Here is a 6,196-nt window from a genome sequence, read left to right as displayed (position 1 = left end):
TCAGGTTGATGTTGCCATAACTGAGACACACTCACTAACTTTTAACTAACAGTTTTAGTCTTGTTTTCTGCTGGACTTCAACCTGACCTTGAAGTATGGGTTTCAGATGTATCATTATGATTGCTAAGAAAAGCAAGAAAACTATATAGACATTCAGACTGTTTATTTCGTGCTGGCATAATGAAAATGTAATTGGTATTACTGAAGAAAACCTATGTGCACTTGAGTGTTTTGGTGTGAGTCAAGAATTCAAAATCAAGTGGAGCGAATGAGTTTTAAATCAACCACAGAGACTCTTCACCCATTAATGCTCTTAACTGAATAATAACAGATGTGCAGTGTTTTGTCTCCTGGACCCCTACACTCAGTGGAAAAAATGAAACACTCCAGAAATCCCTTTACAGTGAAAACATGTTTAATCAGAGTTTTTATGTGATCACATTATCAGTTTTTAAAGAGCTCTGAGACAATGAATTCTAGTTTTAGCAATGCAACTAGTGAGACAAAAAGCAAGAGATTTCAATAGAAATTACTTCAGGGAATTACCCAGAAGTCCCCTGTTTGGCTTCAGAACAAGCTGTTCCTGGAAAGATGGAGGGCAACAGGGCAGGTGAGTGTTTCCAGGTGACTCCTTGACAATGTTGTCACCGGCAGCAACACATTTTCCCAGTGTAGGTCTGAGAATGTCAGAATCAGGTTTCAGAGTCCTCTGCCTCATGTGGAACTAATCTGCTCTCAGAAACCAGGATCAAATTCCAGGGTTAGTCTCATGAACTGCCTTGTGTGTCCTCTGCAGTTTGTCTTCTTACTGAGACCTAACAGAAAAAGACTAAGGAAGTAGAAACATTTAACTTTATACCTTAAAAACCACCTTAAACTTTTCATTTGGGTCTCCGCTACACATGGGTTTAGTATTCACTTTAAGATTTTCCACATATTCTTCAATTAAAAGATGGACATAGCTTCTAGGTCTCAAAAGTGACGCTGAAAGTGTCCTAGACCTACATTCTTTCTAATGTCCAGCAGGGGGTGACTCCTGTGGTTGTTAAGTCTAATTGTGTCAAAGTCTCTAAACAGCTCTAATGCTCACCTGATCTCTGAGCTCATTAAAGACTTTCCTGATGAGTGTAGGGTCTCAGTTGCTAGTTTCAAATGTTATTAAATAAAACATGTTTATTTAGAAAATTATGGTCAAAGAAGGTCCAAAATTCACTCATTACATGTAGTTTCAAAAAGCTTTAGGATTTTAAATGGAACTTCACTAAGTTAATGGGGACATCATGATGGATAAATCTGTTTTACGTGCAGTCTACAGGTTTCCATTGAAGCTGCAAAGTAAGGGGAAACCTAAGATAGGAATGAAATTATTTAAAAGCAACATGACTCTCATAATATGGATATTTGCACTGATTGGGAGTTAATTTTTTCATAGCTTTGTTTACAAGGTAATTACGATAATAGGTTTAACTAATTAAATCTCTTTTGGGCCATAAAAAGATCACAAAATAGTGGTTTTTGAGGCGTTAAGACAGGGGTGTCAAACTCAAATACACAGTGGGCCAAAATTCAAAACTGGAACAAAGTCGCGGGCCAACATTAATATTTATTGAAAAAAAATCTTCCTCCAGATATAAGAATGAATCTTTTCTTATGGACTCAAACAAGTTTTGCTGAAAAACTGAATATGGAACAAGCAAAGCTTAATACTAAACAATATATATATTAGCTGTATAATACCAGTAGGCCAGCATTAATAGTAATTTGGTATGGCTTCGCGGGCCAAATGTAATTAGGCTGTGGGCCAAATTTGGCCCGCGGGCCAGAGTATAACACCTATGCGTTAAGACAAAAAGTCTATTTGGCAAAAACTGCAGGTTAAACAGAAAAATAACATATCATGATATTCAAAAGGAAATTAAAGGCATTCAAAAGCTCTTTTCGAGGACTTTAGATCATTTTTATCGGGGCTTTGGATGGAATTTAGAATGTTAACAATGTCTATATTGATGTTATTTAAGCCTTAAAGAGGTCTCAGAGGCATTTAAGTAGACCACTCTGTGGTCACTTTGCTACCTTTTTTAAGCCTCCTTAATTAGCTCTGCAACAACTACAACCACTGCCCCTAAAACCTGCACAAGAACCTCTGACAGAGAATATTTGACATTTTACACATTTTGAAGACTTCTGTGACTTTCCACACACATTTAGAAAATGCTGAAACTCTCTTACCCTCCTCTGAGGTTAATCTCTTCCTCAGCAGGATGTTTTCTTTCCACTCTGGTACTCATCACTAGTAATGGCTCTCGTTTTTCAGAGTTGCCGTGTTTTTTATGAAGCTCATCATCACTGTGAGGTCCTGCAGACTTTGCCCTCTCTCACAGCTCAGCTTTCACCTCTATAAAAAGCACAAAATTAAAGCTTTTGGTCTTGAGAGGAAAAATAGTTGTGACAGATAGTTTACCTGCTCTGTAAAACACCTCCATCCTTTTCACATTTGCTGCTTAGATAAAAAGCAGTTGTGATTTCACATTTACAGGATGTTTCACTGGGTGCTGATGAGCTGTTTGATTTCCTGATTAGCTTTGGTGACAATAAAATTGATCTAAATTTACACCTTTGAGTTTGGATGAAATACCAGAATCATAGCTGGATTCAAAAACATTGAAGGGTGTTAAATCTGAAGCAGTAACATGATTTGTTACAAAGCAAGAAAATTTTTCTCATCACAATTATAGGGTTTGCTTAGTCTGATCTGATTTTTGCATTTACTCTAAATTGGACTAAGCCTGTATCTGGTGCACTGTAATAATAACTGTAACTTTTAACTTGTGACTTGATCAAATTGCTAAAGATCCTGGTTAAAAACTATTATTCTGATCAGTTAAAAGTACTGATGAGGAACATTAGAGCATGTTGGATACATTATCTGACTAATATTATGGCTTGCTGTGTAATGCAGCCCATTTCAGAGGTTTGGTGAGTGAAATTCTTGTGTTTTATGAGTCTGTTGGGCCTCAGTCACACAGGCAAGAGACTGGTAGGTAACAACCCTGGCAACCCTGCATTGCAACAGAAAAATGTATGTGTATTCCCCAACTGGTTGGCTGGAGGTAAAATTGTTTAGCAAGTGTTATTAGACAAGTTGGTGTTCCATGTAAATTACTGAGAAAAGATCTGTAAACATTTTAGGACTGCTTCTAGTAAAAAAAAATTAAGATAGAAAATCTAATATCAAAGTAAAACTGGAGACTCAAAGCTGTCACACTGGACTCTAACTCGGGACTCGGGGCTGAGAGTACAGCTTTTGATGCATATGACCTGCTCCACCTTGCATGAATGTCAACTTTATATCCAGTAATACTGCTACCAAGGAAAACATAAAGTCTCCACAAAATTCAGCTTAGGATGCAGTTTATTTGAACAGAAAGACCATTTTGAGTAAACTCACTCACAGATATCGCTAATCTGCAAAGTAATGATGTAAAACAACAAATTATTTCTATACATTCCAGTATATATTCTTTTTAAGTTGCTGTGCTGTTAATGTAAGCTAACTTCCCTGGTTTATGAACAAAGGCTGTTACTGCAATCTCTACTAGTGACCTCTGAGGCACAATTTCTTCTGGTGGTTTCTTTTTCATTTCCTTCAGTCCTTTTGAAACATATCGATTTGGAATTTAACTACCTCACATCTTGAATAAGACTTACTCTGAGTTTCTGCAGCTCTCATTAACATGTTTCTATCAAGAACTCCTGGAAAACTTTAGAAAGTAAAAGAGTTCCTGCAGCTTTTATTCCTTGTGAAACGATCGAGTTGTGACCTGTAGTTCTCGGCTGGTTTATGCACAGTTATGTAACTTCTGTCCTTCATGAGTTTCACAGATCAAAGTTTTGCAAAATCTCAATAGAGTCCACACGAGTGACCTCATTTCCTGACTTCTCAGCAGGTTCTACTGGTTTCAGAAAACAGGACACTTCACCTCATTTTGGATTTTTTTAAGGTCTTTTGGTTTCATGAACATATAGTGGTCTTGTTACCTTTTTTTTTTTCCTTCGCTCCATTTCATGGATAAGGGTACTTTGGGGTTGCTGTATCAGATTGACTCTCTTGGATAGAACATTATTAGGATTTTTTGTTGAACTGTTTATAACCATACATTTTTCAGCACAGCATTTTGGACAAAAATTTCACTTTGAGTCATATGGCTACCTGATGGCTGGACTAAAATACTGCACATTTGTACACGCCAACCCTTTTAATAAACAACTATCCATTTTTTGTGCAGAAAACTTTGTTCACCAGTGTTCTTCTTTGTCTAAAATTAAATGTTTGAAAGTTTGGTCTGAAGAAGCACATGAGAATAACTGACTTTTTGATGAAAGTTTTCACTTTAACCCCCTTTTGCTGCTGTAGTCTTGTGATTCCCCTTTAGGCTTCAGTTGGGATGACTAGAGTTTAAAGAAGACGTTTTCTGTTTTCAGTCATTTATATTTGGCAACAGCTCTCTGGTTTGCAACCTCACCTTCCATCCAAAACAGCCTTATGGCAAAATGTGAAAAAGTCATGAAAAGAAATGCATTTGTTTGTGAACATGGGCACAAAATGTGCTCTTTTTTTCATTACAGTCAGCACAACTTTGAAATTGGAGGAACGTTTTATGTCTACACTATACATGTTTCTGAGAGTCTTGTGAGCAGATGGTACAACAAAGAGAACTTTTTAAAAAATGCCACTTTTTGCATTTTCACCCAATTCATGACCTTTTTTCTTAACTTATTTGGGATGATTTGCTGCCTACAACCTGCAGCAGATCACAAATAAAGTGTGATTCAGTAATTAAAATAAAGCGTGAAGTTATTCAGTTGAATGTGGAACTCCAAGTGTCCCTCATGCGCTTCAAGATGTCCAATACTTCAGATACTTCACAAACTTCAATGTAATTGGATTTTCTTTGCAAAATCTGGGACAAGTGAGGAAAGTTGGGAAAGAAACAGAATTAGCAAGAAAATGCATGTCATTGATTGAATTAGAAAAAGCACAAGTAGAAAGCTTACAGTGGAGGTGGGTCACAAAGTAGCTTGCAGCAAATGTAGACGGGCTAAAGCAGCTTAAATAGGATATTCTTTATGAGATTTGCAAAGTGGAAACGGATCTGACAGACTGTTCAGTCCATGGTCTGTCAGAAATGATTTATTATTTATTTGGTCCTGAATCAAAAAATATTATTTTGTCTATGATAGAATCCACATAGTACACTAAAGATTTCCTGGTAGTCTCCTTGAAAATGATTAAAAGATTATTTTCCTGATTAGTGAATGGCTGATTAATTGTATAATTATTCAGTTCTACTTGTTTTCCATTAAATGTGAGCTTGATAAACACCCTCATTAGCAGCTGAAATGATACGGAGCTCTACAAACCATCTGCAGATTAGGGATGGGTATCGTTTAGGTTTTATCCGATACCGGTGCCAAACCGGTACTTTTGAAACGGTGCCGGTGCTTAAACAGTGCTCAAACCAGTGCTTAAAGAATGGAGAACACAAACTTTGTCCAAAAACCTCTCATGTTCAGCTGTTTTTTTGTAAAAAAGATAACAATGTTAGCCTTTTCTGCAGCTATAGGGCATATATGGTCTCACTCTTGGCTGGAAGCAGTGCTTAAACAATGGAAAAAACACAAACTTTGCCCAAAAACCTCTCATGTTTAACTGTTTCCCACTTTTTCTTTGGTCATTTTAGCCTTTTTAGCCAGGGTGACGGGAGTATCTGCCATCAAACAAGAAGACAGCCGCATGTAACTACGACGGTGTTTGCTAGTTCACCTTACATGCATTAATGTAATAATGTGGTTAGCGTACTCAACGTTAATTACACACGAACAACATGAAGCTACTCACGCAGAGGAGAACGGCTGCTGCTGCCATCATCATCCTCATCATTTCTGCTACGCTGGCAGGGCTAGGGGCCAGGACTCCACTCTTCGGGTTTTTGGGGGATGTTGCTAACTCCGGGTCCGATAACAGGCACCACACCCGCAGTAGATGTGCACGGTGTGAGGTCTCGCAGCAAGCTATCAAACACAGCGCATTTCTCGGCTTTTAAAAAAAACGCTATGCGATTTGAGGTGTTACCTCCTTTGACAGTATCACAGCATCAGCTTAAAGCACTTGTTGCAGGCTGCTGAGTTTGCATCT

The 6,196-nt window shown here is 37.7% G+C and overlaps 1 long non-coding RNA gene across 1 annotated transcript; it reads right to left on the bottom strand.

Moving 5' to 3' along the window:
* Positions 1-430: 430 nt before the first annotated feature.
* LOC120436445 lies at positions 431-5,956 on the bottom strand. The gene is made up of 3 exons (XR_005610427.1): positions 5,900-5,956; positions 2,230-2,395; positions 431-829 (listed from the first exon to the last, which is right to left on the bottom strand). It is a non-coding gene; the product is annotated as an uncharacterized LOC120436445 (long non-coding RNA).
* Between the last annotated feature and the right edge of the window lie 240 nt (positions 5,957-6,196).

Source organism: Oreochromis aureus, linkage group 23 (genome assembly GCF_013358895.1).
Source record: "Oreochromis aureus strain Israel breed Guangdong linkage group 23, ZZ_aureus, whole genome shotgun sequence".
Lineage (NCBI taxonomy): Eukaryota > Metazoa > Chordata > Actinopteri > Cichliformes > Cichlidae > Oreochromis > Oreochromis aureus.
This window is presented reverse-complemented; position numbering and strand designations above follow the sequence as displayed.